Source organism: Harpia harpyja, chromosome 8 (genome assembly GCF_026419915.1).
Source record: "Harpia harpyja isolate bHarHar1 chromosome 8, bHarHar1 primary haplotype, whole genome shotgun sequence".
Taxonomy (NCBI): domain Eukaryota; kingdom Metazoa; phylum Chordata; class Aves; order Accipitriformes; family Accipitridae; genus Harpia; species Harpia harpyja.
This window is the reverse complement of record NC_068947.1, coordinates 51,996,180-52,020,225: the sequence shown is the minus strand read 5'-3', so window position 1 is coordinate 52,020,225 and position 24,046 is coordinate 51,996,180. Positions and strand designations below refer to the sequence as shown.

At 52.4% G+C, this 24,046-nt stretch overlaps 1 long non-coding RNA gene across 1 annotated transcript; it reads left to right on the top strand.

Annotated features, from left to right (window-relative positions):
- The first annotated feature begins 10,093 nt into the window (after positions 1-10,093).
- On the top strand, positions 10,094-17,747 carry LOC128144857 (uncharacterized). The gene is made up of 4 exons (XR_008236231.1): positions 10,094-10,163; positions 16,629-16,703; positions 17,447-17,612; positions 17,696-17,747. It is a non-coding gene; the product is annotated as an uncharacterized LOC128144857 (long non-coding RNA).
- The last annotated feature ends 6,299 nt before the right edge of the window (positions 17,748-24,046 follow it).

Sequence of the window (24,046 nt, the reverse complement as noted above, 5' to 3'; positions counted from 1 at the left end):
TTCTCTGAAGAACATCTTCAGAAGTGATGTTCTTCAGAAAACCTGAGGTGAAGCCCTCTGCCCATCGTGTTATTTAGCAAGCGTCCTGTCGCGGTACTGCCGAAGCAGCTAAAGCATGGCATGCAGATATAGCTGGGCACGAGGAACTTGAGTTTTGCCAGGCTGAGGTAGGGAATTGCTTTCAGACACTCGTGCCACGGGCAGCAAGCAGCAGACGTGACTCTCTGTGCCTGGGATGACAAAGAGCAATTTGGAGTTGACCTTGGGAACATTGGGAGGGTTGCCCTGTGCTGCTGGTAGGTCTCTCCTGGAACACGAGGTGACCGGAGACCCACGAGGCAATGCTCACCAAGAGCATGGGAGAGGGGATATCTGGGGTGCCAACCTTCATAAGTGTACTGTCCCAGCTGGTTGGGGACCGAAACCGATGGCACAGGTATCGGTGCGAACCGGTTGCCTGAGCATGTGCTTCAGGGCTGTGGTGGTCTGTGGGGCAGGCAGCCACGCTGTCGGTTCCTTGTGTGGGCACGATCAGTGCGTCTCAAGCTCTTCCTATGCGTGGACCCACGGGTGTCACTTTGAGGAAGTGTGAAATGGCAAATTTCGGCTCAATGACAATAGTTGCTCTCCCTTGGCTTTTGTGGACACCTTCAAAGTAATTCACAGGCCCCACGTTGACAGCCACTGAGCTGAAATGATGCAGATTTAGGTAAGGTTGCCCCTATACCGTACAAACACCTTCAGCTGCTGGACTGATGTGGCCAGAGACAGGAAACTCGCCCACAATTAGAAGGCCCTAATGCACCATACAAGGTCTCTGACAAAAGTCGTCTTGGAGAAAAGGAAATGGCCCTTTCATCCTTTATCTCTGCAGTAAAAGCCTATTCTTTATAGGACAAAGCACAGAGTATTTCATAAGAGGCCTGGTTCTGCCCATTTACCTAGCTGAACTATTAGGTGATCTCGGCTCCCATCTGACTCACCGTGAAGGACATTTAAATGAGAGTGTAAATCGCAATAAGCTTTGCAAAAAACAGTAGAGATTTGGAGAAAATGACAGGTCAAATAAAATTACTGGCTTATTAAAAGCACAGAATGGCTGAAAGATGTAGCTGGAAAAGGACTCTGGGGGTCTCTAGTCTAAGCGCAGGTTGAGTCTCCGCTTTCAGCAGGGGATATTATTGCTTTATCCTAGATCGATCTCTTACCGAGCCTTTTCCTTACTCAGGCTCCATTCAAGGCTTTGGTGGACATTCAAGCTGCGGATGGACAGGACAGAGAAGGGGGCAGATGGCTGCTCCTGCCCCGCTCCCCACGGCCCCCTCCCACTGGGGGCTGCTCGGGGCTGGTCCCCCTCTCGCTGGCACGTCAGCGCTGGGGGAGCCCATCCGCACGCAGCCGGCAAGAGGCTGCGCTGCTTATTGCTGGCAGTTTACGATATAATGCCTTCAACTGGTTTAAGTAATTTTCCAGACCGGATTAATTAGATTGCTCTTTGATCAATAGCGCTTGTTGAAACAAGGCTAGAGTTTAGACTCTACTACTTCAAGGGCTGTCCTTGGACTTTCCCTTTCCACATGCCGCGTGGAGAGAAGGTCTGTAAGAAGGTGGCAGGGCACCACGGGAGGCGTAGTGAAAACGTTTTCCAGCGCTTGATGCAGGGAAGCCCTGCGCTCTGCTGGCCAGGCTTTTGTAAACTCTACAAACAAATCAAACTGCGTTGTTTGGGTTGGGTTTTTTTTTTCCTCCTTTAACGTGTCTCCGGTTTTGTTAGAAGTATCTCCAGGGAATGAGGCCTTTCACAGGTGCTGTGGTAAGGGGGAAGCTGGGGAATGCAGCTGAGAAAACTCTTACAGTGACAGAAGCTTGGATACGCTGAACATCTTTTCCAAGACCAATTTTTCTAGGCAAATACGTTTTTATGACAGTCATTCACTCTCTCACACAAAACAGGTTAGATAAGGGAAACAACTTCATTGTCCTGCCCAAACTTTCATTGCTACATTTTGTCCCTGGAACAAAACATTCAAAGCACGTGTGGACACATAAGCTTCTTCCAGTCAATAAATAATCCCACCGGATCTGTCTTCTCCATGGCTGGAGCCTTATAAACCATCCTCCCCTACGCAGACTGGAGCCAGAGCGTGCCTGCAGTCTCTTCCCTGGCCCAGGCTAATAGTCCGTGAGACGCACACACGGACGGATTGACAGCACCGAGTACCAAGCCAGGGCAGAGGCCAGCACCTCCTCAGTCACAGCCCACCAGGTTTCCCCGTCTTCTAGGTGACCGGAGGAGAAAGATCTGGATTCATTTTTTCCAGTGGAAATTTTACAGGAAGAAATGTGTGCGGGGAAGATGACTGACAATGTCTGTAGCCTTGGGCTGAGCCCGTTTCTGTGCCATTAAAAGGGAACGTCCAGGTGGGCTGGGCGAGTTGAAGGCACCGTGTCCGCGCTGAGCTCCTGGAGGGACGTGGCTTTGTTAAGGCAAGGGTGGTCTCTCTGTGAGCGCAGTGGGAAGGTCTGGGGAGAACCTCTCCTCTCCGCCCTGCAGCGCTTCGGGGCAGGATCTGGAGTCTCCCTCTGTGGACCCGGCAGAGTGGCACGACCACAAGGCCAAATCCTGCTCGGGCTTTTCCATCCGGTCGGTTGCGACTGGTAGGCAGGGGCGCAGACCTCCGGCACGTGCTTCCACAACGCTCCTCCGGTCCAGTTTACGGGGACTCGCATCCAGCCAAGCATCCCACAGCTTCAGAGAGGGCTATCTACCTCTTCCTCAATGGCACCTAAGTGCCCTTGCAAATTTGGTCCCTTCATTCCCCACAACCAAAAATGCTTGGAAAGGAGCGGTTTGTTCATTCCCCACAAGTTCTCAGACGCGATCACCTTCAGACTGCTCTGACTTAAACGGCGGCACAGCCTTAGAGCCGAGTCCTGCAGCACAAAAGCCCTGGGCCAAACTCCAGCTCCCCGATTGCAACCCCGCTGATGTCTCGCTGTAGTCCTGGCCCTACCTTGGCAAGACCATAGAGGGGGGGCCCGTTCCTTCACCGACTGCTGGCTCTCTACTCCTTTTTTCCTGTTGTTTTCCCTCTCCCACTGTTTTCCCGCTTCCCACTCCTGTCCTGTACCATGGTCTCCCTCCCAGTTATCTCTCCCCTCCTGCTGTTTCGCTCTCCCCACTCCTCTCTTGTTCTCCCTTTGCCACTCGGTCTCGTTCTGCCGCGGCTCCCATCCTCCCCTCCGTCCTCCCTCCTGCTTCCCCGCTCAGTCTCGCTCTTCTCCCTCCCCTGCCCTTGTGCGCTGTGATATATATTTTTGTAGGATTTATCTTCTCCTCGTGGTGAAATATTCAATTCTTGTGGGATGTTAGTTTCAACATTTTTAAATAAACCTTTGCAAAATACTGAAAGCAGAGCTCTCGCTGCTGTGGAAGAGGCCGTAACGGAGATGTCGGGGGGGGAACGACAGGGACTCCACCCCGGGCAGACCCCTGTGGGACAGGGTCTCAGACATCTGGCATCCCACAGCCTCCTCCGAGGCGGGCAGACGGGGTGATTTGGCCCCACGTCCATCTTGCCTTGGTCTCCTTGCTGGCCAAAAAGGCCCTTTGACCCTCGCGCATTTCCACGGGAGGTGGCCCCTGATGGAGGAGACCTTGCACACCCCCTTCTCCACCCAGAGTGGCTCTTCTGCCGCTGGAGCTGCTGCCTCCCAGCCACGCTGTGGGGCTGCTTCTCGCACACCAGTCCGTGCTGGGAGCCAGGGTGGCCGGGAGAGGTGAGAGAAGCCGAGGGGAAGGGAGGGAGACAGAGCCATGCAGGCGCAGAAGCTTCCCTCACTCTGTTCCCCGCGGCTGCCTCCGCAATTTCTATTTACAGCCCTGCTGCCTCCCCTCCTGGCCACAGTGCCGCTGCTGTTGCTGGTTTCCAGGGCTGCTCTGTAATTAAGCATCCTTCTCTCCTGCAACTCCCCCACTTCGCAAGCCCCGGTGGCGATCAGTGCTGGGGCGGGCGCGGAGGGGGTGCTGGAGACCAGCACCGGACACGGTGGCCACCCCAAAGGTCCACTCCCCAGCAATGGGAGGACGATTGCCGGGTGCTGGGGACGGTCCCTGGCCTCTGCCGCCTCTGCCCACTTGCTATCCGCGTCCGTCGGGCGCTGGAGGTGTCCCTGATCCGTTGCTTTGCTGTCGGAGGAAGGAGCGGGCTCCCCAGACCAGACCTGACCTCGGACTCTGTCCTGGGGTCTCTGCCCACTGGAAGGACCCAGGACCACCTCCTGCCATGGGGCCAGACCCCTCCACATGGCACCCTGTGCCCCGGACGGAATCTCTGTGGGCTGGAGGTGGCCCCAGGCCGATCGGAGAGCAGACACACGCCTGCGCTGGCTGTCCCGGGGCACGCACGCGTGAGAGGCACCTCTTCTGCCCCTGTGCCGAGCGTGGGAGGACGGAGTCCCTCACCCCTGTTGATTTAGGTGGGTGGTCACCTGCCCCCCCCCCCCCCCCCGGCTGATCGTCTCCAGTCAACCGCATACAGCGGCTCCGGGGCTGGGCAGGCTGCAGAGACTTGACTGAGGCGGCGATAGATTCTCAGTGTGCTGAAATTACAGACTCACGTACTCATCGGTGCAGTGAAACGCCTTGCACAAACCTCATCGGTTTCCAGCCAGAGCTTCAACCCTTCTTGCTGACTTCTCTGTCATCACATGCTTTTTTTCCGGTGTCCTCTTGGCACAGCCTGCGGCTGCAGGAGCTCACTCGAACGTTCCCTTTCTTCACCAGGACTCGCTCTCTGCCTCACAGGAGAAGCTCCACCAGCTGCCCCTTTTTCTTCTGGCTTCCAGAAACACTGACTCCCTGGTCCAGTCCCTTCCCATCACCACTCCCCACTACATCCCTCTTGCCCACCTGCCCATGTTGACTTCCCACCTTTCCAGTCTGGTGCCAGCCCTGCCTCCTTCCCCAGCATCTCCCTTCCTTCCCAGTCTCCAGCCTTGCCTCCTTCCCCAGCATCTGCCCAGCGTCCTGTTCTCTGACAGGGAGCTAGAATGGGGAGCTGCATGCTGAACGAGGACAGCAGAGAGGGGAGGAATGGATGCGATCATTTAAATCAAAGAAGAACGTCTAAAAACTGTACGACCACATCAAGACACATGAAAATCACCCCAACAAGTGGCCAAAAACAAGCATGAGGTATTGCTGACCACTGTGATTTCCCAGGAAAGAAAGTACTTCTGAAAAAGATTATGAAAACATCTCCCAAAGCTGGGATTCCCTCCAGCTGAGTGCCTTCTATAACCTGCAATAAATTATCCCATCATGAAAAAAAAAATAAAAAAAAAAATCAGGCAACTGTCAGCTGGAAGCGCCTGTCAATGCAGGGATTTGGCAGCGAGCTCGAGCGCTCACTTGCCTCCCCTGCTCAAGGAGCTTCTCCAGAGTTGGGGCTGGAAGTCAGGACTCCGTATGCTTCGGCTCTGCCCTCCTCCCCGGGCCTGTCCTGTTGGTTATCGCCACTTTGTGTGCCTTCACCGTTCGCCCTGCGAGAGAGCCAGCCCGACGCTATGGGCGCGAGGGCAGTGGTGGGAAATGGAGCTGTGGGCATCGCTCTGCTTCCCAGGGCCATGGTGTGGGCTGGGCACAGCAGCACGGATGAGCTGTGCTAACTCAAGTGTAAGCCTCGGCGCAGAAGGGACGGACAGCTTAAGTTAGAGGTAGCTCCGCACCCCGCTAAAGGGACGTGGCTGTGTAGATGGCCATTTAATTAAGAGCAATGCGCAACTTGAAACCGCCATGAAGAATCGCCCTGAAACAAGCAACCACTCATTTCAGCGTCATGTAAAGGAGTTGAGTAGTTCCCTTGGTTCATTCCTGCTTTGATCCTCGGAGGCAGAATTGAATCTTTATTGAGGGCTGCTGTGTCTCCAAGTGCACATTGCACTCAGTGAATAATAGACCATTCAGTGACGCATTCCACATTGATCCAAAGCCCAGCTTTCTCTGGGAGTGACCAGAATACAAGCAAAACCATCTTCAACTTCAGATCAATCCCCACAAGGGATCTGGCAGGGAAACAAAGGCCAGTCTCTGCTCCAGGGACCTGTCCTGCATCTCTGTGCCTCCTAGTTAGAGCTCCAGTGGCAGGAGAGCAGATGCTCTAGGGCAGCCAGTCTAGTTTGAAGCCCATCGACGGCTGGACATACCGCGAGGGTTCAACAAACAAGCAAGCAAACAAGCCTGGGGTGACTCATTTTCTGAATGTCAGAGGAACATTGTGTGATGTCTACAGCATGCACTGGTCAAATCTGCATTACAGCCTGGCCTGGCTGAAGAGATGGTTGGTTTCCCGGTTAGTTTGCCTAAGGAAGGATGCTTGGACAGGCATCGTGATTCCCGCAGGTACCATCTCAGCCTTGGTAAAGTGACCCAGAAAGTAGGAGCTTTTTGAACCCTTCCTAAACCAAGGGGCAGTCAGTGGTGGGTGTCCTCTGCTGGTGTCAGGGGAATCAGTCTAGCCAGGCTAGTGCACTGTGAACGCGCACACAGCTTTGGTTCCATGTGTTCATTAACCAAAACATGAGTGCAATGGTTAAACGCACCTACAGTGGAGGCTTGTGGCACCCCCATTACATCGATTCAGACCCATTCGGTGACACCAGGATGAGTTATTTAAGCCTGAAATGGTTTCTCTCTGATGCCTTTTTCTGCTTTGCCAGTTCCTTTCTTGTGTGACATATTGCATGTGAGTGAACGTCACGCAAATGAGGTCCGAGGCTCGGCTCAGCTTTACCCTGCATTGGCTGGATGCGCAGCTGGAGCTGTAAGAGGTGGCAGAGATTTCCCTTATTCCAAGCATCAGGGCCTTCATGGCAAAACTGAAGACCAAAAAAGTCCTGGCTAAATGGGCGTTTCTTGTAGCTACTCACGTTGGACAGCTTACAACACGGTGCAGTAATTCTATGTACAGCAAATGAGGAAAAGACAGGTTTTTCCCCGGTACCTGCAAGTTAGAGGAGGGCTGGGACAAAATGGTGACTAAGCAGAACACTGCCTCTTCCAGGGCTGCTGATGCTCAGGCAGTCCTGGGGAAAGAAACAAATTTCCTGACTAAAATACAAGGAACTGAAGCTGTCAAGCACAGACCTTAAAGAAGAGAGTTATGAGGGAGGACAGGAGAAGGCAGAGTGAGGAGAGAGTGGGCAGAACCAGAAATTGTGGCCAGGATTAAAAGATGGGGCAGGAAGGGGAAGTAGGGTCAGAGGAAGGGATCGGGGTGGAAATTTAGAGCTAGGGGGCTTTGAAAGAGCTGGGTAGATGAAGACAAGATGGGTGAAGCAGGGGTCTGGAAGCTCACGGGTGTCAGGGTGCTGCTGATGCCGAAGCCTTTGTTTAGCCGGATCCCTGTGTCCCGGCTCCCCCGATCCTTCCAGCTGTCTCAGGAGCAGCAACTGGATCCCCCCCGCCTGCCTCCTGGGGAGGGAAGGGGAAGCAGACGTGATTGTACGGACTCGTGGTTCAGCCCTCAGAGCTCAGCCTTGCTGCTGCAGTGCGGACCCAGCCCACGTGTCAGAGATGCAGGTTTGTCATAAAATGTAGGTCAGGGGGTGAAAGTCCTTTTTGCAGGTTTAAAGGTCTCAGCCCTCCCGACGTTCCCGCCGAAGGATGATGCATTCCCACTTAAGGGATGTTGTTCCCTCTTCTTGCCAGCTTTCTTTTCTAATGTTAATTCTTCGGTCATCATTTTCCAGGAGCTGAGATGGAGGCCACATCATCCGATCTACAGGGTCACTAAGAACTAAGCCGTAGGGATTGCACTCTGAACACGCACAGCACTGAGACCACCAAAAATGAGGCTGTCGGCGTCTGTCCTTGGGCTCCCAGAGCCAGTATTTCGGCCTCTGGCCTCTACCACTAAAGGGCAAGAACAGTACCACCTGGGGTGGTGCATGGTGAGAGAGGAGTCCCTCGGACTCGGAGATGAATGCACTAGAAAGCCCAGAAAGGATGACGCATGAGGAAAGTGTTTTGCAAAGATGAAGCCAAGGATGCAAATGTGAAGGAGTGAGTAGTGGCATGATACAGCGAGCACCATCCTCTGCACCAGAAGGGCCTGGTGGAAAAGTAGCGCATGCTCATGTAATGATAATGTGAATCCAAGCATCTATCAGGATGTTGGATGAAGGAAGAGCCTGGTGTTTCACTATTTCTGAGCTGACTTTGCATCCTGGGTGGTTGCTGCCATTTGTTTTCTTCTTCTGTGATAATTGTACGTCGTTCCTCTGCACGGTTCGCTGCACAAATGATTTCACGTACCCGCCTGAGCTGTGCTTTATTGTATTTTGTTTAAATATGCGAAATTGTATGCAACTCCATGTGACGTCTTATGCAAATTGCTCCTTGTGTTACTGTGCACATTTGAAATTAATTTGAGCACGATCACAACTCTGACTCTGAAGCCATTGTTTAGACTGAGCACTCACCCAGCTCCCCTGATCCTTCCAGTTATCTCAGGAGCAGCAGCCTGAGCCTCCCCCGCCTGCATCAGCCTTGATCCAGAGGCAACGTGTGCTGGAGGTGACGCGGCTTAGATGAAGGTCACATTCCAGGCCTCTGCTGAGTTTGCCAGTTCGTGCAGTCACAGAGCGAGTATTAAAGCTGGGAAGCTGGAACACCAAACTCATGTCCCAGAAGGGTCTGCAGACATGCACTCACAGGGAGCGACTTTTAATCCCTGCAGAACCAGGCTAGACTCTGGACGCTGACATGACATCCAGCGGTTCAATAGCTCACTAAAATGTCCAAAGGCATCTAGGCTTAGAAAAAAAGCGCTGGTGCTACAACGTCAGGAATTAAAGCTGCTTTCTGGAGGAGCTCGTTTCTCAAAGATCTGCCCGTTATGGCAACGGATCTGCAGATACAAGCAAATGCTCTACATACAGGTGCCCCGTATTCTTAAAAAGATCAGATTTCATTAAAAACATCTACTGAACACACCAGCCATAACACAGGCAGCAATACAATACCTACGCTAATCTCTGAACACATACAAGCCATTTCAGCAACGTTCTTCATGCTAATTCTCCCTTTTCTCTTCTGCCTGGTTATGAGTCAGCAGCTAGGCTTGAAACCCCTAACCTTCATCACTGAGGAAGATGCAGACGTCACTCTGGCAATGCCTTAATCCTCTACTAAAAAACAGAAAAGAGACAGTCAACCACCAAGTTTGCCGTAACTCCCGTTTTATCCCTAGCTTGTGACCTGGCAGTGAAGTATTTCACGCAAGGATTTCTGCTTTGGGCGGTTGAGCGCAGACGGGTGCCTGGAGGCAGGGGTGGCCGGGACCTGCGTGCCGTGTCCCAGGGCTGCTGGTGTCCAGGGCTGGCAGCAGGAGGGAGCGAGGCAGGAGATGCTCCAAGGCAGATGCCGCTGGTTCGCTGCAGCACCCAGCCTGCGGCTCCCTTGGGAAAGATGCTGTCGTCTTTCCCCTTGACAGCCGCTCCCGGGGGCATCGCCTTCCCTCATCCCCTTTTGCCGTCCTGGTCTCATCCGCCTGACTGCCCTCTCTGGGAAAGGGGTGAATGACCAAGCCTTGGTTAATGAAGACGAGCAAAGACGGTGGAAGAGCTTGCCTCAGAGCCCCTCAGCGCCCAACTCACAAGGGTGCACGCTCCCCTGGGCTGCGGTGTGGAGGAGCCCTCTTCTGCTCGTCAGAAATGCCCTCAGATCTGCAAGACACCCGGCCGTCACCTGAGGCAATCGGTCCTGGACCTGCCTGTCGCGTGCTGTCCCCTCCAATTTCTGTGCTGGCTCTCTACCCGCTGGAGGCGGCCGGGATGCGCATCCTGCGCTCCCTGGGTAATCACAGCCCTACGGCACGCTCTGCAGTGTCCCCGGGACACCGTCCCCGCAGTCCCAAGCAGCCAGCACCATTGCCAGGCGAGCCCTGGGCACCCTGCTTGGCTCGTGCTGCTTTAAGAGCAAAGTCGTTATGAAAATGTCCTGCAGTTGCATAAGAAGAGAGGACTGGCAGAGATCTCCTGGCCGGTGGCAGGCAGCCCCATTGCATACTCTCGCTCAGAGACTTCCAGTCCCAAAACAAGTTCAGTCTCCTGGCCTCGCTGCTGCTGTTCAAAGCTGTTCCAGATCCTTGCACTGGCAGGTAGGAAGCGCCTTCTAATTTCCAACCTCAGTGTACCCACGGCCCAGCCTGTGATAATTCATTCTTGTGCCAGCATTGTCCTCAGGCTTAAATTCAATGTCAGAACCCTTTGTTAACACAGAGTTAATGTTGCTTGGTGATAGCTCATTCCTTCTCAGAACATTATGTTCATCAAAACGCAAACTTGTGGAAAAACAGGACATTTAGAGTTAAAGTACATGCCCAGGCAACCTTACTTCTGCTCCTTCTGAGCTGGCAGCTGCCAGAGGGACTGCCAGCTCTCCATCTGCATTCACTGCGTCAAGTATAAAGCGTTCTGCAATGACCGGAGGGAGCATTACCTGGGACATGTTGCAAGACTGTGAGCACCAGAGGGGGTGAGCAAGGAGGGGTTAGCCAGTCCCTTGGGGGCAGACAGGGGGGCATGCCTGACTCCCGTCTCTGTGACGAAAGGCAAAGTGTTTCTGCCCATGGGATACCTAGGCACTTTCAAGGACAGAAGGAGACAATATGTGATTAGGACATCCTGGGGTAAAGATTTCACCGGGCACTCCATTCTGCAACAACACTGAAAGGAAAAACTTTCTGGCAGGCGTCAGCTCATAAAAACGCAGCCGTGTGGCATCAGTGCTCTGGGAAAAACACCACCAGCGTTCACCGAGAGAGAACGCCTCGACCCACTGCACGGCAAAGTCACTGGGGTGGGGGAGAGCCACCTCCAGCAGCAAGTTTAGCTATCCCAGCAGATTTGGCTCTACCACAGCTGGGGAGGACTCGCGCGATTCCTGGCAGCAGCAAGCTGTTTGCTCTTTTGTGCAGTTGCAGTCATGCTGTTTCTACCACAGAGGCTGCTGTGTCTAAGGTGAAGGATGCTAGGAGGTTGCCATGAGCTTCAGCCCCATCCTGGGCTCTCCGTATTAAGAGCAGGGCATTCAGGCCAGGATTGACAGCAGGGCCACAGAGATGCGCAGCACCCAAGAGCCAGGGCTGAAAATTTGGGCAGTTTTACACGGTGATTGCAGAAGCTTCAAGCACAGAAGCAAAGAATGGCCAGAGGGACTCCCTCTCTACACCCCTCCCCAATTATCCATGCTGCTGCCATTTTCAGCTGACCTTCCCCACTGCATTAAACCATTAGTGCTTTAGAAACTCCTAATTTTAAAAAAGTTTCCTACGGTCTTTGCTGCTGGGTACGTATTTCCTAAGCAGGAAGGTTCAGTACGAAGTACAGCCGCAAATCAGGTCCTGCCCTAGACAGGCTGCTTGGTGTCCTTCTGTCCAGCCAGGCTTTGTGCTGGGCTCCAGATCTCCAGCAGTTTTGGGGTGTCAAGCTGCATTTCTTAAATTTATCGCCTACTTTCCACAGTTTTTTACCTGTGGATTGTGTGCAGGACCTGCCCTCTGCCTAGAACTGTCCCCTTGCTGACCCAGAAGGGCAGCTGGCCATGCCTGCCGTGGCAAGGACACGCAGACGATGGGAGCTGATGTGGGGGAAGCTAGGGCTGTCAGCTGGCAGGTCTGAAGGGCTCCACTCCAGAAAATGGAGAGACGGAATGAGCACAGCGCGATTTCTCAGGTGGCAGCTGCTCCCCAGACAGAGCCAAAGGCTTCTGTGACAGATGCTCGCTCTGCCTGCGAGGCTGGAGGAAACAAAACCCCAGGTGACCGCGGTGCTGAGGGAGTCCCTGGAAAACACAAGCATCTTTGCTAAAACGAGGCCCCGCAATGATGCAAAAGATGTTCTAGGAACTCTTGAGCAGCTAGGTGAGGCTGAGAACTGCCGTGAGGATGTGAAGATCACCATGCCAGTCAGCCAGCCGGGTGGGAAGGAGACACTTGAACCTGCAGACCGCTACCTGCCGCAGCTCTGGACTCACCTGCCCTGACCCAGGGACTCGCTGCTTCTGATGAGACATAGGGCAGGAAAACTGTGGCCCGGGGTCCCACATCCCTCCAGGTGGAATACCTGGCAACTTCTGGATTCCCTAAAGCTGTATTGAAAGTTAGAGGTGCTTCCACCTGGAGAAACAGTCAATAATACAGAAGCTCAGCTTTCAGGTCTATCAAGAGGCCCCAGGAACAAGATCACAACTATTGTGTGCTCACCTTGAAGAGTGGAAAACTACCCAGAAACCAGACCGCATTGTGCAGTGTGAGGAACATAAAGATGGAATGCACAAAATGAGAAAAGGACAGTGCTCTGTCAAATAGACAGAACACGCTTATAGATGCAGGCAGCTGGATCTGCTTGCCTCCAAAACAGAAGAACCATATCAAATCCTGACGGGATGCACCCACAAGTGCTGAGGGAGCTGGCAGATGTCATTGCGAGGCCACTCTCGATAATCTTTGATTGATCATAGCACCTGGGAGAAGTACCTGAAGACTGGAGGAAAGCAAACATCACTCTTATCTTCAAGAAGGGCAAGAAGGAGGACCCAGGGAACTACAGGCCAATCAGCCTCACCTTGACTCCTGGGAAGGTGATGGAGCAGCTAACCCTGGAAACCATTTGCAGGCACATGGATGACCAGAAAATCATCAGGAATAGTTGGTATGGATTCACCAGGGCGAAGTCATGCTTGACCAACTTGATAACCTTCTGCAATGCAATGACTGGCCTGGGAGACAAGGGCAGAGCTGGGGATTTGCTTACTTCGACTTCAGTAGGGCCTTTGACACTGTCTCCCATAAGATCCTCACAGACAAGCTGCTGATGTATGGGCTGGATAAGCAGACAGTGCGGTGGGGTGAAACCTGGCTGAATGGCTGGGCCCAGAGGGTGGTGATCAGTGGTGCAAAGTCTAGTTGGAGGTCAGAACTTAGTATTGATCCCCTTTAACCCAGGGGTCAATAACTGGGTCTAGACCTGTTCAACATCTTCATTAATGATGTGGATGATGAGGCAGAGCGTACCCTCAGCAAGTTTGCTGATGACACCAAACTGGGAGGAGTAGCAGATACACCAGAGGGTCGTGCTGCCATCCAGAGGGACCTCTACAGGCTGGAGAAATGGGCCGACAGGAACCTCATGAAGTTCAACAAGGAGAAGTGCACCGTCCTGCACCTGGGGAGGATCAACTCCATGCACCAATGTATGCTGCGGTGCCACCCAGCTGGGAAGCAGCTTTGCAGAAAAGGACCTGGGGGTCCTGGTGGACACCAAGTTGAACAGGAGCCAGCAGCGTCCTCTTGACACAAAGGCGGCAAATGGTATCCTGGGATGAATTAGATAAAGTATTGCCAGCAGGTCAAGGGAGGTGATCCTTCCCCTCTAGTCAGCACTGGTGAAGCCACATCTGGAGTCCTCTGTCCAGTTCTGGGCTCCCCAGTACAAGAGAGACATGGAGATACTGGAGAGAGTCCAATGAAGAGCTGCTAAGGTGATTAAGGTACTGGAGCGTCTCTCCTATGAGGAAAGGCTGAGAGAGCTGGGACTGCTCAGCCTGGAGCAGAGAGGGCTCAGGGGGGATCTTATCAATGCCCACGTGAAAGGAGGGTGCAAAGGAGACAGAGCCAGGCTCTTTTCAGTGGTGAAAACCCAGTGAAAGGCCCAGAGGCGATGGGCACAAACTGAAACACAGGAGGCTCCCTCTGAATTTCAGGAAAGCCTTTTTTACACTGAGGGTGACCAAGCACTGGCACAGGTTGCCCAGGGAGGTTGCAGAGTCTCCGTCCTTGGAGATACTCAAAAGCCATCCGGACATGGTCCTGGGCAACCGGCTCTAGGTGACCCAGCTTGGGCAGGGGGAGGTTGGACCAGATGACCTCCAGAGCTCCCTTCCAACCTCCGCCACTCTGCGATTCCGTGAAACCGCTTACTGGGAATGGTCCCTGAAGCGTGCCACCCCCAGCCGTGCCTGGGCTTTGTCTCAGGCAGTAGCAGGGGTAGCGGGATCGGGCTAAAACTGCCCCAGCGGTGCGGCAGAACGGGTGGTTGCAGGTCCCCGCTCAGCCCTGTGTGCCGGGGCTGCGGACTCTGCAGCACAAACACAGTCACGGCTTCTGGGAGATCAACCTCGGGAGACGGCAGGCTGAGGCTGTCTGCAGTTGTGCCTTTTGCAACAAGGGCAGGGTGACTTCTCCATCCCAGGTGGAGGTGGAACGAGGGAAGGATGGAGCTGGTACGGGGAAGAAGGACACGATGGCGGCAAAACCGTCTGCAACTTGCTCTGTTTCTCGTCAGGAACTCTCCCCTCTTGCCATATGGCTACAGGCCTTGCCTGCTGGGGAAAAAGAAGTGTCCGCGTATGTGATGTGGGTTGAGAAACAGTGGAAAGCTTGCAAGATGTGCTGTGACTAGGTAACACTACTGCTGCTGGGCTTAGCTCTTTGGGAACTACAGCACGAGGAGGAAGATGAAGTAATCCTGGGATAGATAAGCTGTCTGCAGTATGGTGAGAGGAAGCAAGGCAGCTGGGGAATTTTCCCTGATGATGTTGTAAACACATCTGAGAAATTACTTCCCTGAACATTATGTTTACCTGAAATTTGTGAACCCTGCCCAAAGGGATCGGCTCCACATGCTGGGGAAGCTCTGGGGTACAATAAAGGGGCAAGAGCTGCTGAAACCTGAAAAGCCGCCCAGAGTGACGCAGCCCAAGCCTGTTACTCCGAAAACCTCTCAGTGTGTCTGAGTCCGTAATGAATTCCAGAGGGGTTCACGGTGCACGGGCTTGATGCATCCCTGATGTTACAGACTGTTAAAACACTTGTAGCAGACCATCCTTCCAGGCTTTTGGCGCTTACCCAAGGGGCTCACGGCAGACCCGGTTATCCCCAGAACCCCAACAGCAGACTACTTGTCCGGCACCGCATTTTATCCTGGCTGGATTTGCCTCCTGCCCCTTCAGCTTGCCACAGCCCCAAGCCCTTCTCCCCCAGCCCCTTTCTCATCCCCGTCAGGCAGCAGCTGCACATATGAACTAGCTTCTCCTCCAATGTGTGCTTCAAACCTGAAAAAAACCCCTCCAATGTCAATTCATCAGGAAGATCACGTCAAGCCCATCTAACCTCACTGTCTGACAGGGTAACTGCCCTAGCAGACTCGGCGGGGTGTAGTAGATGTGATACGTCTTGACTTCAAGGCTTTTGATAGAGCAAAAGGCACGAAGCTCTCATAAACAAACTATGGAAAAAACCCACAGTTGGAATTGCCAAAAGGTGCATGCAATTGCCAAAAAGTATATGCAGCTGGTTTGGGGAGATTGCACTGTCAGAGTGGAAAGGCACTTTCCGACGGGGCTGTGGAAATCGGCAGATTCATTTTCATCAGTGAAAGCTTAAGCTGTGTGGTAGGAAAAGCTTTTTAAGTATCGAGCAATAAAATGCTGGACTAGATTGGCCAAGGGAGCCCTGTCACTGGAGGCTGTTGAGAACAGGTTCAACAAATATCTGTCAGGGATGAGTTGTGCTTACTTAATCTTGTCGCTGGGTCAGGAGGATGAATTAAATGATTGCCCGAGGTCTCGTCCCAATTTCATTTCCCCCAATTAAATTAAATAAACCTCAAAAATCACTGGCAGAATCAAGCCGCAGCAAGCTGTGCTCACTGCGTCCCCCCCCCGAATCAGGTGTTAGATCAGCACTAACCCCATCCAGGTGTAAACCAGGTTCAGGACCTATCACTTGTCCCCCTGATGCAGAAAACCAGCACGATGATACCCTTTCGGCTCTGCTGTCTGCACAGGCACGTGTGGTACGTTTAGTTCAGATGGGCTTTTGTGTATTTCTCCAAAGAACCAAGCCTTTTCTGAGACACTGGGTTTTAAATTTCGTTCCTCAGAGGGCTTTTGGGAGCGGGCGTTATGTGGGAGAAACACCAAGCAGTCGCCTGCATAGAGAACACAAGACTTTGGGCTGTTCTCTTACCCTTTAAGGAAAAACTCTTTGGGGGATGGAGCAGGGAAATGTGGGCTTGCAGGCCTGTGTTTAGCACCTCTTTTCCTGTAATGCTGTGCTTCTCGTGCTAACATACTCTGCCTGCCGAGGAAGCACAGCAAATCGCAGGGAGAGGTAAATCTGTGCAGCCTTAAAAAGAGCCAAACTCTGAAGAGAAAGGGACTGCCCGACTCAGTCATGGCTGAGCTCATTCCCTTCTATAATGGCTCATTTCAGTGGGCACATCCCATGTACAAAATGGATTTCTAGAGAGAAGTTCACCCATTTCAGCCTTTCGCTAAAAGCTAGGCTAAAGAAGCCAACCCCTCTCCACAGCCACTCACACGGAGAGCGGGGGGAGGCATGGAGACAGACTCTGTTATTCCGGCTCCCCCACGCTGCTGCCAGCCCCCAGCCCACTTCCGAATATGGGTGACAAATTGTATATAGCATCCTAAATAAGATTAACGTAATGATCTCTTTAAGGCTGTTGTCTTTGCGATCATGTCGCATCGGAGCTTCATAATCATCTCGTGAATGATGAATGCACCCAGATCTCTCTTTTCTTCTGTCATTTCTAACCAGTGAATCTCTGTGTGTAAAAGACAGTCCTGTTAGCAGGCGTGAAGAACAGGACCTCACACTTCTCCGCTCCAGACTGTGAGTAATTCTTCTAAATGCATTTAATCAGCAAACTTCCTCTTCATGCTGCTTTTTGCTGAGCTAGAACCATTACTGCAAGCAGAATTATTCCCAAGGCCAGTAACATTCCTCCATGGTGGCAGTTCCCTTTTGACTCCACACATCATCTGCCTTTCCCCAGCATTTTACCCACCTAAAATTCTCCTACTAATTCCTTTCACTTCAGCTTATCTAGCTGCCTTCCAGCCTTTACTGTATCAAATGCCCTACTGAAATCCAGCTAGATTAGATTTACTGATTTCTTTTTTTTATCCAGTTAAGGGAGAAGAGGTAAAGAAAAGGATCAAGTTAAGGGCACACAGTGCTTTTGTTGATAAACCCATTCTGTATTTGATTCCATTTCCCACTTACTGCTGTAGTTTTAATTTTGTTTTCCTTCTGTAATTTGTTCTTAACCTTATGCTCTATTGAGACTAGACTAATGGGTTTGCAGCTGCCCAGAGTACTTTGTTTTCTCTCTTCCTGAAATATAGCTCCCTTTTTCCAGCCCTGGCATGCTTACCCTGAATTTGATGGATATGCTGCAAATCTTTGCTCCCAAAACTGCCGTTTCCTCAGCCAGTTTTGAAAAAACACAAATATGGAGGTGAGCTGGTGAGCTCCAGTCTTGCTGCGACAGAGCTTCTCGAGTTTTGCTTCTGCCTTAATACAATAATTTACTGTTCTCCACTCTTTCTTCTATCCTCTTCTACCTTTTTCAGCATCATCCTTCTTATTGAGAAACGATACGAGGCAGCTGTAAAGACCCAGAGGTGCTTTAGCAGCACTGTGGTGAGCACTGAAGGTGGTGTGGGGAGTCCATCAGCCAAGCACCCACCGCTAAGCTCTCCTGGTGGACTAAATGCTGTAGCTTAGGCTAGCGGAGAGGTGCGTTTCTCAAAAAGGGGGAACTTGCGAAGTGACTGTATAACTTCTGAATGAGAACAGCGATCCCCTGAAACTCATTACAGATTCTCTGACTGCACAGAAAAACGCAGACGCCTAAGCCAAGAATGTAGAAGAGTTATTAAAGTTTCTCTGCTTCTGAAGAGGTGATGGTGGTATGTGGGGGGGGGGGGGGGACTTACATGCTGCAATATAGTTTTAAACAAGATTTTGGTGACTGCTGCTGTTCAGAACATGGATGTCACAGCTTAAGGAGTCACCCCCAAACCAACCAGGTCCTGCTGTTAGGAGATTCATCTTGGAACATAATCAGATGGGTCAAGTAGGGCTACAGAGGGTGGCAAGCCAGCTGGAGAAGAGATGTTCATGCGGAAGGGCTTTGCAGATGCTAACGCTGCTGTCAACATAGATGCATTTCCACAGGGCCAAGCAAGCGTACTACCCTCTTGGCTTCCAGCGTTATGAAGACACTGAACATGGGCTCATGGCAGATCAGCAGTACAAAAACACTGACCCACAGAAAAAATCAGGTGGGAAGGGATCTCCAGAAGTCTCTAGTCCAATTCCCCGCTCACAGCAGGGTAACTCCAAAGCTAGACCAGGTTGCTCAGGGCCTTGCTCACACAACCTCTGAACATCTCCAAGGGTGGAGATTGCCCAGTCTTTCTGGGCACCTGTTCCAGTGCTGAACTGCTCTCAAGGGGGAGAAATTTTCCTTTATATAAGTTCAGAACTTCCCTTACTGCAACTTGTGCCCCTTGTTTCTTGTCCTTTCACTATGCTGCCTTCTCAGAGTCTGGCTCCATTTTTCTCTACAACTTTCCTCTAGGTAGGAGCGGACAGCAATTAGATGCCCCCTTGGCCTTCTCTCTTCCACAAACCCAGCCCCCCCAGCCTTCTCCTTGTGCATTGTGCGCTCCCCCCCCTCCACTGTGGGGCCCTTTTGCTGGCCATGCTGCAGTTTGTCAACATCCACCTTGTACTGAGGAGCCAGTCCTGGGCATAATCTTCTAGATGAGGCCTCGGACTTCTCAAGCGGATGGGAATAATAATTTCCCTTGATCTGCTGACTACACTTTTGCTAATGCAGCCTAGGCTGCAGGGATCCTTCATTGCTTGAAGGGCTCACTGCTGAATCATGTTCAAAATGCTCCTTGAGACTTTTTGTGGTGACCTAATAAAATCCATTGTAGTTAGTTTGAGCCTCTTGGGGTTATTGCCACAGAGAAGCTATCACCCCACTGGAACAAGTTTTGCCTGTGCACGTTCAGTGTGCTTTGGCTGCGACCATGCAAGAGAGATCCCCCTCAGGCACTTCTGACGTGACTGCGATTTTTGCCCCGTGCAGAAGGTCCTCAGGCACGGCCCCTCTGGCTTTCTTGACACATACAGTGACACTTTTTCCCCCTTCCAAATTATGGGATTTGTATTCGTGGCACATTGGCCAGAAGGTTCGTTCGGTAACTAACTGCCCTTACTACAGTGGCCAAATGAACTCAGTCTGTAGCTAAGGTTGATCAATCCCGGGTTACCACGTCGCTGGCCAACAGGGACCCCCACGCCCCCAGTTCCAGAGCAACCCACTTCTTTCAGTGAAAAAGCAGCGGATCGTTGTCACATATGCTCCTAATTCCAAAGGGTACCCCACATGTGTGGTTCTCCTCCTTGCCCGTAAGAGAGTAGATGCCACTAAAATGCAATGATTCAGGCAAGCAAGCATGTGCAGGATAACACACACTATAATTCTCTGTTGCCTTGTGTTTCTCAAACCTTAAACAACACTAACCAGAGAAGTTACCATGCAGGGGAAGATGCAATCTATTTCCATACAGCGGAAAAAAAGCCAGGAATGACGTGCTGAAATGCTCTCTGCTGTGTGCTGCCAGGGGATTTAATCAGCCGATTGCCAAAGAGATGTCAGTTCCCTGAAAGAGTGAGGACAACACGCCTTGCTGAGAAATGTACTCGCAAGATTGAACTACCAGCTTCAGGATAAACCTAATATTGTCCCACAGGCAGATGAAAATTTGGGCAAGAATGAACAGCCTCCATCCTTAAAACGTGTGTCACTACATCATCACACCTTCCAAGCCCACCTGTCCATCTCTGCCTACTGCTCAGGTACCCCCAACAAATTCAGGTACCACTTACTGAACACGTCAGGCCAGGTCTACCGGCCCTAGAAGCTAGCCAAGCAGGATCCCAGGACACAAAGTACCACCTGTATTATTAGGACAGCCACCGTGAACAGTGCAGTTTACACACAGACAGCAGACAAAAGGTGTTCAAGCTCAGAGCATACAGTGGCACCACAGGCAGATGGTCTGTAATCATTATTGAAGGTCCAGGGGCGGGTGCCTTGTGTTAAGGTGTCGAGGAAGGAGAGAGATGAAGAAATCAGGCGAGCAGAAAAAGAAGGGAAGAGCTGAGATGGGAACGTGACAGTCAGATGTGACTGTGGAGGAGGTAACAAGGACGGGAGATGGAACAGGCAGCCAGCATGGAGGTGTTTGCCACTCTCCTGGGTCAAAGCTGTGTAAAAGAGCTTGTTACAAAGGTTGTGAGAGAGCAACTGCCGTGGTAACTTTGGGCTCAGCTGGTTTTCGCCGCGCATTTTCTTTTCTGAGTTTGTCAGGAGCTGGTGCCCTCAGCAGGAGGTGAGCACCCGGCTGTGCTATTTGCATGCTTCTGCTCCCAGGAGGGAGCACTAACTTCCACCTACCCCCCCCCCCCAGAGCTCAGTAACCTCCTGCAGTCGCTTTTACGTTGCTGCTGGCTCATTTTCTTTGCCGCACAATTGTAAACCTCTCTCGGTCGTCCCCTTTCCAGCTACCAGCCCGGGCTGGCAGTGCCGCTGAGTGAACCCCACGGCTGGTGCAGCGTGGCCGCCCCTCCTCGCACAGCTCCGAGCCCTGAGATGGCACGCTCTGAACAACAAGAAGTTGTATAGATGGAGACTGTACCACAGCTGACTTTGCTAAAGAAATGAGCCGCTCTGGAAGCAGCCACTGGGTCTTGGGGTCTCCACCACAATCCATCATGCTACTTGCCCAGGGACCAGCTCTCGGCCAAGCTTGCCCCTGTGCACGAGCATGGAGTAAGGAGGGCACCCGCTCTTCACCCCCCTGCTGCCCACACTGCTCCTCCCGCCAACAGCACCAGCAATTATACCTGGGTTTTTAACCACTGTCCTGTCAAGCCCAGCTGGTAGACGTTATGAAATGCCAGAAGCCCTAAACACGTACGTGTGGGACACGGGCACGCCTCACTGGGGGGAAACCTGCGGTGGTGGCCGGGATGCTCTTCCCTGTTGCAGAGAAGGAACAAGGGCAGGCAGGATAAGTAAAGGGGGGCAACAGAGAGCTGGGAAAGGAGGTGAAGCGATCAGCTGTACTCTCCAGAGACGCACACCCGCGTTTCTCTGATTTTGCCTCCTCCTAAGGAAAGGAGATAAGAGAAATCAAGTGTCTGTGACAGATGTTAGTCACGCTGCCTCACGTGCTACTGAAGGGTGCTTGGCAGTGCGGGGCGGGAGGGGGAGCAGAAAACTAGGCACGGCAAGAAAAATTAACCACTTTGTCCCACTCCTCGGCTGGTAATTACGACTTTTCCTTGTCCACTATAGGGTGTTTTGAGAAGCTCTCCCAGTTTCCAAGCCCAGGCCAGGCCTCTTCTTGGAGGAGACTCTTGGTCTTATTTCTTTCTAGGCAGCATGCAGAGAGGAAGGAGGAGGGCCGAGAGGCTACAGGGGACTCTGGGGCAAAGAAGAGGCAAAAAAGTCGGCAGTGTCAGGTCATAGCTCCTTTTCCGAGGCATAAGATTGAATACATTTGCCGCGTTGCAGAATGAGGAGAGAAATGTCACCTTCAGAGGTGATCTGACAATCACAAAAATAAATTATGTAGGGGGGGGGGGGGAAGAGATGAGCATTGGTGAATATTCATGAGCAAGTCAAAACCCCCAAATTAACAAGGAAATTAATTTCCAAACTGATTAGGCTGCCAACTCCTTTTATTTAAATAAATCAACAATTGCCTTCATGTGACTCCTGCTGAAGAATGCGCAGCTAATCCTGGCTCCTCCCAGGAGGAAGTTTTGTGCTGCCTGGGATGACCAATACCCCAGCACCTCCTGGGGACAAGCGGGCGCTGCGGCTCCAGCCGCCTGCCTCTCAGCTGCCAGGAGATTCCCCTTTGCCCACTGCTCCGGATGTTGCGGTTTCACCATCACCCGAGCCAATCTAACCGCTGGCTGCTATAGTCGTGCTCTCCCTGGTCCCACCCTCTTACTCATGCTGGCTGTGAAAAGCTGTTCCAGCATGCCAAGCTGGCAGAAAACTCATGCAACAATTAAAAAAAAAAAAAAAAAAAAAGATTTCTCCCAAGTCAGAGCACTGAAAGGGCTCGGCCAAATGCCCAGTGAGCAACACCACAGGTGAGAAAGGTAACCTAACCTGAGCTGGGAAGCGGGTCCAGTGCCAAAGTTAGCCCTGCTATGAGCGGTGGAATGAAGTAGTGGTATCTAAAAGCCTCTTTCCACCGAAATTGTAAGAGTGTAACCCAGGGCAGGGCTGCAACAGCCAGCTTGGCTTGGTGATCTTGTGGGGTGTCTGCAATTTGGGGTGGGGGCAGTCAGCCAGCCTGGCTTAGTGCTCTTGTGGAATGCCTCCGTGTCACCTTCTCCAGGGACGGCCTCGTGCCCTCTCCTGCGCCATCGCCAAGGCTCAAGGGGACCGGCTGCTGCTTCGAGCGCAGTAACTCACGCTGCACAGCAACAGTGCCAGCACACGGGAGGCAGCGGGAAACCGCCAGCCAAAACAGGTGGGTTGGATCTGTGAAACTGAATTCTCAATGAGTGAGAACAAGGGTGAGTTGCAGCCCCCTCTGGGGTCAAGCTGTGAACGGTTACAAATGAAATAAAATAAAATAAATAAAAAAATCAGTATTTGGGTGTGGTTATATTGAGCCAGTGGCTTGCAACTGCGGAGAGAGGGTTACCCCGCTCCCCTCCACGCCTGGCCTTGCTCTCCTGTTCCCTACAGCACTTAGCTGACCGAGATGGTCCAGTTTGCCGACCTGGCAGAAAACCATCTCGCCAGAAGCCCTTCCTGTCGGGTTAGCGCAACAAAAATGCATATAGTGTTTGGCCAGCGAAGTGCCAGAACCCAGCACACGCAAAGGGGCAGGCAGGGACCGCCCGAGGCGGTGGCAGAAAACGTTTGGGTCAACCCCAAGCCGCCCCGTCATCTCGCCGGCCTGGTGCAGCCGCCCGACCTGACCCAGCGAACTCCTTCTGATAGCATATTTCCATACATTCTGTATGGTATGTCTAAATATTTTGATGGTTTTAATATTTTGTACCTGCCGTGGAAACTGGTTTGCTGCTAGGTGACTGTAAAAGTGAGATTTGGTAAATAATTATTAGAAATCTTACACTAACACGATGATTGAAACAATAGACAAAAGTATAGCCAAGCAATTAACTAGCAGAGGTAGGTACTCCTAAGTTTTGCAGTTCTTTGCTCTTATGACTAGATGAGAACAATGCTGAAACTGACCGCATGCGATTGAAACTGCGTTAAGCTTCAAGATCAGAGAACCAAGGACAAGAATAAAGACTTCAAGGACAGCCAGCAAGAACTTCACATGGGTCGGTGGTCGCAAAAGCAGCCCTTCGACTCAAATGGATCCTTCATGGCGCGTGATCGGATGTAGGCAGTGCTATGATAATCAGTTGCCATCATTTTTATGGATATGTATACCAACCTGATTAATATGCAACTAGTTATTCTATATAACCTGTTAGTGCTAAAGCCGTGGCACGCACGCTAGGTGGAACTATCCCCCGCGCACCCAGCGCTGCAATGAAGAATGCCTGCTTTCTAAAACTCCCAAAACGAGTCTTAGAGACTTTCTTCGACCGGCTTTTCGGTACGGCGAAGGCGGGCGCTCCCCTGCAGGAGCAGCAGGCCGCGGGCACACCCTCGCGCCTGACTCTAGGAATGAACCACGGCCCCGCACGGGGGGGGGGGGGGGGGGGCGGCGGTGTGCGTTATTATTCATGAGGCCTCATGAATATTCATCAGGGCGGCTGTTTTTCCCCCCCTCCCGCACGTTATGCCGGGAAGGCCGCTTGGGCTGGCGGCCGGGCTGTGTGGGGGGGGGGGGGAACGGCGCCCGGCTCCCCCCCCCCCCCCCCCCCCCCCCCCCGCCACTTCCGCCAGCCCGGGTTTCCCCGCGCGCCGGCACCCCCGCACTTCCGGTAAGCGCCCGCCCGCCGCCCGGTTCCCGCCTTCTTCCCGCTTCCGTCCCGGCCGCCCGCGGTGACGCCGGTGAGGGAAAACGTGCCGCGCGGCCGCCGCCGCTCCGCCTTTTTTTTTTTTTTTTTTTTTTTTTTTTTTTTTTTTTTTTAAGAGA